The sequence below is a fragment of the Neoarius graeffei genome, chromosome 16 (assembly GCF_027579695.1).
Source record: "Neoarius graeffei isolate fNeoGra1 chromosome 16, fNeoGra1.pri, whole genome shotgun sequence".
NCBI classification, from domain to species: domain Eukaryota; kingdom Metazoa; phylum Chordata; class Actinopteri; order Siluriformes; family Ariidae; genus Neoarius; species Neoarius graeffei.
Genome location: NC_083584.1, coordinates 71,480,848 through 71,490,939, shown reverse-complemented (window position 1 = coordinate 71,490,939; position 10,092 = coordinate 71,480,848). Strand labels below are relative to the sequence as shown.

Here is a 10,092-nt window from a genome sequence, read left to right as displayed (position 1 = left end):
ACGACACCAAGACCAAGACAGATCGAGTCAAGACCAAGACAAAGTCAAGACGAGAACAAGACCAAGACCGGAAAAAAAAACTAGTGTTGATGTTACTTGCATTAATAGAATAAGAGCAGCATACTGAGGTCAGAGGTTCAGTAAAAGAAGGTATTATTCTAACTACAGACAATGCTGAGAAGAGCACGTCATGAATGTGTATGACTGAGCTCACTCACTGTAAATGTTCCACAGACTGAGTGAGATAAATGTGTAACAATTGCATGATGGCTGTCACTGCACTATTAGAGGATTGACACTCCCTTTATAGTACTTTTGTGTGCTGTTGAGGACTGATATGACTGGTACTGACTGGTCCAAAAGTCATCTGATAAAACACCTTCAACAACTGTGGGAAATATGTAGCTGATTTTAATTATGCTTAATTTGTAGATTAAATTGAAGATACACAATTATAATCCTGAAATGGATTAGGCTCGTGAAGTCAAAACAACTTGATATGCAGATGATATTCAAAAGTAAATGGTTACATTTATTTAGTAAAACAATATCATTTAAATAAAATATTGTAACCGACAATATAAAGAAATGTGCACATCACTGCTAGTGATATAAAGCCTGTTGTTCAGTAAGGCAAAAACAATAATAAATGCTAGTAGTCCCTAAAAAAATGCTAGTAGTCCCTACACACTGGACTGGTTCAACACAGAAGACTCCTAAACTTAGGTACCCTTAATGGCTCATCCATTATGCCAAATATAAGTCGACAACAAACCACATTACACCAGCCATTAAAGTGCTCACTAACACGGTTTCGACATTTTCTGTTCAATGAACTTGCCAAAATATCCAACGTTGGTGAAAACTGTTAATGTTTAAGTAGCCGAGAGCCACAGATGAAACTTAATTAGCATATCTGTACTTAGCATGTAGTTACACTTCTTCACCAGAAAAGTTAGCTTAGCACCTAAGTCTTTTGCCAAAAAATCCGTCCCTAATAATCTATACTGGGCGTGTGAGGGAGCACACGATAAAAACACCACGCATACACGATCTGGTCGTCTAAGACTGAAAAGTGAGATAAAGAGTTTGAGGCCAGTACCATCTGGCTAACTTACCTCTCCGGGTGTTTCCGCTCCAGGTGCCGGGTGAATGTAGATGTTGTCCCGGCTGTCTCTGTCAACGAGACCTTGCAAAACTTGCATTTTGCAGAATGTTTCTTCCTTCCACCTGTGGCGAGGAACTCTTTGTGCTCTGTGTATGCATATTTGATAATGCACGAATTCGCGGACATCACTGTGTAGGCTATGTCTGACTGAAAAACTCTTTTAGTGTGAGAGACTGACAGAGTTCACGTAACATTTCATGCTGGTGGCGGTCTTTTGATTGGGTGAGCGCCAATATCTAAATCGCAACAAAATACATGGATGACATTGATTGGTTAGCCTATATGAAGGGTGAGAAAGGCGGAATAAAATAATAATAATAATAATAATAATAATAATAATAATAATAATAATAATAGGCCTAATAATATTAATGTTGCATTATCCAACATTATATTTACTGTGGATATTGTTGGCTGCAAATTTTTCGACCACTATCGATCTGAAACTGCGAGACCAAGACAAGAGTGATGCGAGACCGAGACAAGACCAAGACCACAGACAGTCGCGTCCGTGACAAGACCAAGACCACGAAAAATTGGTCTTGAGACCGGTCTCGAGAACGAGACCGGTCTCGAGACATCCAAGTCTAATATTTACCCTGATGCCTTTTGGTGATCAGTTCATCTTCTGCTCACTTAACTATTCACAGTAACAGATATTTTCAGCAAGGGTGCCCAAACTTTTGCATGCCACTGTATGTCAACGTTCAGTCACTTGAGCTTGTTGTTGATAACAGCTGTTTTCCTAGTGTCACTGATGTCCTGGAGGTTTTCAGAAAGGCCAGTCATCATTGTCTGGACATTCCAGCTACCCAGTTTTAGAGCTGGTCTCTTTTGAATTCTTTTCTTGTTGGCAGGTGCCAAAAATCATGGCCTGCTTTTTGGTTAATTCCTAAACCCCATGCACCCAATGAGGAAGACAGACTGTCTTGGCTAGGGGCTGCCCAACTTGAGGCAGGCGGTAGTTGTCCAGTGAGATGCAAGACTCTCTCTCACTGTCAGGAGCAACACCTGGCATCATGCTCTACACCAATTTAACATTAGTTTATAACCAGTAACTGCTGCTCCCTGTGTTGTGTTGACTCTGCAGGCGAAGCTGGAGTGTCCTCTTTAGAATGTAAACGTAGGGTTTTCGATGTAAGTGGTGGTCAGCTGTATCCCTGGGCAGTGTTATATGGAGGACAGGCTGTTGCCCATGCAGCAGGTCCCCCCTCTCCACATCACTGATGGATCCAAAGGAACAGCAAGACTATGACAGTTTAGCACCAGTGCCATCACAGGAGTTGTCAGAATGAAGTTGTACAACCTTGATTCCAAAAAAAGTTGGGACAAAGTACAAATTGTAAATAAAAACAGAATGCAATAATTTACAAATCTCAAAAACTGATATTGTATTCACAATAGAACATAGACAACATATCAAATGTCGAAAGTGAGACATTTTGAAATTTCATGCCAAATATTGGCTCATTTGAAATTTCATGACAGCAACACATCTCAAAAAAGTTGGGACAGGGGCAATAAGAGGCTGGAAAAGTTAAAGGTACAAAAAAGGAACAGCTGGAGGACCAAATTGCAACTCATTAGGTCAATTGGCAATAGGTCATTAACATGACTGGGTATAAAAAGAGCATCTTGAAGTAAAGCTCTCAGAAGTAAAGATGGGAAGAGGATCACCAATCCCCCTAATTCTGTGCTGACAAATAGTGGAGCAATATCAGAAAGGAGTTTGACAGTGTAAAATTGCAAAGAGTGTGAACATATCATCTACAGTGCATAATATCATCAAAAGATTCAGAGAATCTGGAAGAATCTCTGTGCATAAGGGTCAAGGCCAGAAAACCATACTGGGTGCCCGTGATCTTCGGGCCCTTCGACGACACTGCATCACATACAGGCATGCTTCTGTATTGGAAATCATAAAATGGGCTCAGGAATATTTCCAGAGAACATTATCTGTGAACACAATTCACCGTGCCATCTGCCATTGCCAGCTAAAACTCTACAGTTCAAAGAAGAAGCCGTATCTAAACACGATCCAGAAGCGCAGACGTCTTCTCTGGGCTAAGGCTCATTTAAAATGGACTGTGGCAAAGTGGAAAACTGTTCTGTGGTCAGACGAATCAAAATTTGAAGTTCTTTATGGAAATCAGAGACACCATGTCATTCGGACTAAAGAGGAGAAGGATGACCCAAGTTGTTATCAGCGCTCAGTTCAGAAGCCTGCATCTCTGATGGTATGGGGTTGCATTAGTGCGTGTGGCATGGGCAGCTTACACATCTGGAAAGACACCACCAATGCTGAAAGGTATATCCAGGTTCTAGAGCAACATGTGCTCCCATCCAGACGACGTCTCTTTCAGGGAAGACCTTGCATTTTCCAACATGACAATGCCAAACCACATACTGCATCAATTACAGCATCATGGCTATGTAGAAGAAGGGTCTGGGTACTAAACTGGCCAGCCTGCAGTCCAGATCTTTCACCCATAGAAAACATTTTGCGCATCATAAAATGGAAGATACAACAAAAAAGACCTAAGACAGTTGAGCAACTACTTTAGAATCCTACATTAGACAAGAATGGGTTAGCATTCCTATCCCTAAACTTGAGCAACTTGTCTCCTCAGTCCCAGACGTTTACAGACTGTTGTAAAGAGAAAAGGGGATGTCTCACAGTGGTAAACATGACCTTGTCCCAACTTTTTTGAGATGTGTTGTTGTCATAAAATTTAAAATCACCTAATTTCTCTTTAAATGATACATTTTCTCAGTTTAAACATTTGATATGTCATCTATGTTCTATTCTGAATAAAATATGGAATTTTGAAACTTCCACATCATTGCATTCCGTTTTTATTTACAATTTGTACTTTGTCCCAACTTTTTGGGAATTGGGGTTGTACATAACAACGAGCTGCCTTAGGGACTCAGATTCAGGATTTTTCTAAGAGGTTTACTGCAGAAGCTTTTTCCATGACTGGATATGGCCACAAGGCTATGGAGGTTTTAAATCAGAGTTTTTCTTCTCCTAGATGAGCTGCCTTCCAATGCTGATGAGTCCCATCTACCCAAAGTAACTGGTTTTAAAGTGCTAACACCTCGCCTTTGCCCCTTCTCCTGTTAGTAAAAGCAGTTCTGCCAGGCTTAGTAGCTAAGCCACATGAGCAGGCCAGGAGCTAGACTTAGTTGTCAGAAGCTTTTGGAGAAGCATGCCTTGGGAGCATTTTATAGATAGTGGGAGCTTATCCCCACTACCACCCCTGGCTATGACAACCTTGGAACTTGCTTCTGGATATCATGTTGCATAATTCACTATGACTAACACAAAGTGATACCTGCATTCAGATTGAGCTAATGACCCCCTGAGATCGATGCTAATTCTTTTGAAGGGGATCTCAATTCATGGTAATGAATGGCACTTTTGGCATGGATGCTGGGTTTACCAGCGGCCATTCATGACAAGCTGCACACCACCTGCGGACATTGGCATGAATCCTTAGTCAGTAGAAGCGAACCATGAGATGATTTAGTGTTTTGTCCTGACCCAAGTGCCCAGCCATAGGATTACAATGAGCCGCATGGAATAAAAGTTCCCTATGGCTCTTGAGACCCAATAACTGTGTCATCTTTTCTTGAGTTTGAGTGTCCTGTATCACTCAATATAGCCTATCCTTAATAATGCAAAAATATGGAAAGGAAAACAACATTAGGCTGGAGTTTCCGGCCGCCAATTATTTTCACTTGGTTGAAAGCATGCCTCAGAGACTCATCACGCATCTGTTCCAATGGGGAATCCCCTGAGCATGAGGCTTGGACTAACTGCCACCTCCACACAATGCTTTTTTCCTTGGAATTGAATAGTGATGGGCATTAGTGGATATCTGTGAACATCCCCAAGTACACACCTCACCTTCACCAATTGTGCATTTCCCAGTGCCCCTCATTGAATCAGGCTTTGATGCATGAAGGTCTGATTACAACCAGAATTCACCAAAGCCTGATGTGTACTCTGTTGTGTACCTGATGTGTACTCACAGAGACTCGGTATGTTCCCACCCAATCAGGGGAAGCCTGTGGTGCATCAGGAATGTGAATCAGTATCCCTGCCTCCTTGCAGAAGTGCTTATTCCAGGAAATCCCAGCCTTCTTGCCACACAGACAGACCTGCCCAGGGTCGCTCCTGGTTCTGGTGGGCATGGATGAGTCCATCTGTGAAGAGAGAGGGGGTTAATGGCAGCACAAACACAGAAGGAGAAGGGAGGGAAGAAACATGAGGATGGACACAAACATGGGGAGTGGGTTTTGGGGGAATTGGTCCCCATTTCCACTGGATTGGGGTATGGGAAGGGCGAGGAGAGGCATAGAGAGAGGAAAAGGGGAGGGGAGAGGGGAAGAGAAGCTGCGGGAGCACCTGCTCATGGAAACGTTGTCAGGTGATCCTCTGCCAGCTGGACTGCCTCCTCCAACGATGTCACGCTGGATCCACATTGAAGTCTCAGTTGGAAGATGGACAACAAATTGCTCCAATGTCATGCAGTCGATGATGTTCTGCATGTTCGCACTCGCCTGCCTGCAGCCACCATCAGCAAGTGTCTCGGAGCTGCTGCACAAACACGAATGGGCAGCCAACTTCACTGGGCCTGGGCCAACCCATTGCAATATAGCCCGTTTCAGGTTAGGGTACTCCAGCATGCTGGTGGCCGGGAGCTGCCAAGCCGCAAGCTGTGTTTCCCCCAACAGGAACGGCAATAGGCGAGCCACCCACTGTGAGGTTGGCCACAAGCTTGCCTCCGTGATGCAGTTGAACAGCTCGAGGAAGGCTTTGGTGTCGTCCTGTGGCCCCATCTTGACCAGTTGAACAGGAATGCTGGCCACAGGAGTGACCAATGGAATGCTGGCTGGACCAAGCGCCACAACACCTGCCTAGGCCTTGCACAGGGCCTGGAAGTGCTGCTCCTGCTCAATGGACAGTGCGATCAGCTCTTGGTACTGGCATTGGAGGTCAGTGATGAGGGTCTGGAGGAGCTCCCTGACTGGTTTGGATGCCATGGTGGCATTTGTTCCTTAAGTCCTGGGTTTTTGGACCTTTTTAACAACTTTGGAAGGGTGGAAAATGAGGAACTAGAGACAGGTTCCACAATTCAAGGTGCACTTTAACTTGATTTTCACTTTTCAGTGCTTTCAGTGCTTACACACAAACACACATATGGGGAGATACAACACACACTCACACTCTCTCTCTCTCTCTCTCTCTCTCTCTCTCTCTCTCTTGGTAGTGGCTATCTGAAAGACACATGTTAAGAGATAGCCAGTAATTAGATACAGGTGTACCTTGTCACATGTTACCTGCTGGTTCAACATGACTCCTGAAGCTCAACCACACCCTTACTGCCACACACCCACAATAACATCTGCACTGTCACTGCACTATTATATGCTCCAACATTGCACTAATGTCTGTATTATCACTGCACTAACACTGCAATGATTTTTAAATAGATTGCTTTCCCATTATTCTGCGCGCTTCGACAGCGCATTGATACCTTCACTCAGGAGTGAAGGTATCAATGCGCTGTCGAAGCGCGCAGAAGGTGTTAGTACACCTGTCATTATAGTGCAGACTTTCCATAGCATAGAAAATCGCCACGTTTCAATTTGTGTAACTGAACTTTGTTTCATGTCACTGGTCATATAAACCTATGTAAACAGGAAAAACGTGGAAGAGTTTGGTCGCATCTAACTACAGCCCCCAAAAATACCATTGGCCATGCTGAGCCTAGCTACATTGCTAACAGGAGTAACAGCGCGTCTGACTGACTGGGAGGTCGCACAAAGCTCGGAGAGGTACGGATCAGCTCGTCTCAATTCAGAGAAGAACATATTTCATTATGGAAGTACGGTGGACTGTTCCTTTAAGCATACATTTAATAAGCATTTTTGTGTTGTAGAAATCACTACTTGAACAATGCTCCAGTCCTCCTGGAATATAAATGTTGCACTCGCTCAGTTGTTGGATGGTTTGGCCCATTCCACACTGAGGATAAGATGATCGTAACCGAAGCCTGACACTCCTGCGATGGCCCTGGCCGCATCCTCATGGCGGTGGAAGCTGATAAAGGCAAATCCTTTAGACTGGCCCGTGTTCTTATCCTTGGCCAGATAGATCCTAGAGATGGAGCCGAATGGTCTGAAGAGCTCCTGCAGATCCGTCTCCCTCGTGTCCTCAGACAGGTTGGTCACACGGATTGTAGCATTGTCATCAGCTCTGCAATTGGGCTGCATGGACTCTCCTCAGCGCGTGCCTCCATCCCGCAGGCTGGTAGGAAGATACTTCCCGGTCTTGCCTTGGACTGGCTGAGTTGGCTCGGGCTCTGCAGCATTCTCCTTCTCCCCAGTGGACAGGCCCAGCTGCTCAGCCAGCTCCTTCTGCATGGGACCCAGAATGTCTTTATAGGGACAGCGGGTGGTCCAGTGATCCCCTTTACAAATACAGCAAGACACGATCTTCTGGCCTTTCAGCTTGTTCATGGGATCTTCATCCTGGTCTTGAGAATTTAAGTCCTCCTTACTGGAGATGAAGGTCATGAAGACATCATCACTGACTGTGGTGGTGGCAACATTCGGCCCTGGTGGGTCATATTCAGAATTTCCAAATTTCTTCCAATTCTTTCTCCTAGCAACAGCTTTGGAGGCTTTCCTCATCTCAATTTTGAAAGTTCTAACAATCTTGACCTTCTTGCCATCCTCATCTGTCTTAAGATTTCATTTGACTGTCTCTTTTGGTGATGGAAGGGTGCCTTCATCTCCTTCTTCAACCTGGTCGGCCCAGCTTGGCTTCGAGTCATCCTATTCAATCAACGGCATTCTGACCCACCGCTGATAGCGACGAAGCTAATTTGGACTGTGGATTGGGTGGCAGTCGAAGGCAGGGGCCTCGACGACCTGATCCCCGAACACAGCAGCTAGCTGTTGGGACATGGAATGTCACTTCGCTGGGGGGGAAAGAGCCTGAGCTTGTGCGGGAGGTTGAGAGGTACCGGCTAGAGATAGTCGGGCTCACCTCCACGCACAGCTTGGGCTCCAGAACCCAGCTCCTCGAGAAGGGCTGGACTCTCCACTTCTCTGGAGTCGTCCATGGTGAATGGTGGCAGGCTGGTGTGGGCTTGCTTATAGCTCCCCAGCTCAGCCGCCATGTGTTGGAGTTTATCCCAGTGAACGAGAGGGTCACCTCTCTGCGCCTTAGGATCGGGGAGAGGGCTCTTGCTGTTGTTTGTGCCTACGGGCCGAATAGCAGTATAGAGTATCCGGCCTTCTTGGAGTCCCTGGGAGAGGTACTGAGAGGTGCTCAGACTGGGGACTCCATTGTTCTACTGGGGGACTTCAACGCTAACGTGGGTGACAACAGTGACACCTGGAGGGGCATGATTGGGAGGAGCAGCCTCCCCGATCTGAACCCGAATGGTGTTTTGTTATTGGACTTCTGTGCTAGTCACGGTTTGTCTATAATGAACACCATGTTCGAGCATAGGGGTGTCCATAAGTGCACGTGGCATCAGGACACCTTAGGTTGGAGGTCGATGATCGACTTTGTTGTCATTTCATCTGATCTCCGGCCCTATGTCTTGGACACTCGGGTGAAGAGAGGGGCTGAGCTGTCAACTGATCACCACCTGGTGGTGAGTTGGATCCGCTGGCGGAGGAGGAAGCCGGACAGACCTGGCAGGCCCAAATGTATGGTGAGGGTCTGCTGGGAACATCCGGCCGAGCACTCTGTCAGGGAGGTCTTTAACTCCCACCTCTGAGAGAGCTTCTCCCAGCTTCCGAGGGAGGCAGGGGACATTGAGTCTGAGTGGACCATGTTCTCTGCCTCCATTGTCGACCCGGCTGTTTGGAGTGGCCACAAGGTCTCCGGTGCCTGTCGTGGCAGCAATCCCTGAACCTGGAAGTAAGGGATGCCATCAAGCTGAAGAAGGAGTCCTATCAGGCCATGTTGGCCTCCAGGACTCCTGAGGCAGCTGATGGGTATCGGCAGGCCAGGCGTGCCGCAGCTCGGGCAGTTGTGGAAGCAAAAACTCAGAACTGGGAGGAGTTCGGTGAGGCCATGGAGGAGGACTATTGGTTGGCCTCGAAGAAATTCTGGCAAACCGTCCAGCGCCTCAGGAGGGGGAAGCAGTACTCTGCCAACACTGTTTACAGTGCGGGTGGGGAGCTGTTGACCTCGACTGGGGACATTGTCGGGCGGTGGAAGGAATGCTTCGAGGATCTCCTCAATCCCACTGTCTCGTCTTCCATTGAGGAAGCGGAGGCTGATGACTCAGAGGTGGACTCGTCCATTACCCAAGCCGAAGTCACTGAGGTGGTTTGCAAGCTCCTCGGTGGCAGGGCACTGGGGGTGGATGAGATCCACCCCGAGTATCTTAAGTCTCTGGATGTTGTGGGGCTGTCTTGGCTGACACACCTCTGCAACATCACGTGGCGGTCGGGGACAGTGCCTCTGGAGTGGCAGACTGGGGTGGTGGTCCCTCTTTTTAAGAAAGGGGACCAGAGAGTGTGCTCCAATTATAGGGGAATCACACTTCTCAGCCTCCCAGGGAAGGTTTACTCCAGGGAACTGGAGAGGAGAATTCGGCCAATAGTCGAACCTCGGATCCAGGAGGAGCAATGCGGTTTTCGTCCTGGTCGCAGAACACTGGACCAGCTCTATACCCTTCATAGGGTGCTCGAGGGTTCATGGGAGTTTGCCCAACCAGTCCACATGTGCTTTGTGGATTTGGCAAAGGCATTTGACTGTGTTCCTCGTGGTATTCTGTGGGGGGTGCTTCGGGAGTATGGGGTTCAGGGCTCTTTGCTAAGGGCTGTCCGGTCCCTGTATGAACGGAGCAGGAGTCTGGTTCGCATTGCCGGCAGTAAGTCAGACCTGT

At 46.8% G+C, this 10,092-nt stretch overlaps 1 pseudogene; it reads right to left on the bottom strand.

The window, feature by feature from the left end:
- Positions 1 to 7,145: 7,145 nt before the first annotated feature.
- Positions 7,146 to 8,035, bottom strand: LOC132900197 (eukaryotic translation initiation factor 3 subunit G-like; annotated as a pseudogene).
- Between the last annotated feature and the right edge of the window lie 2,057 nt (positions 8,036 to 10,092).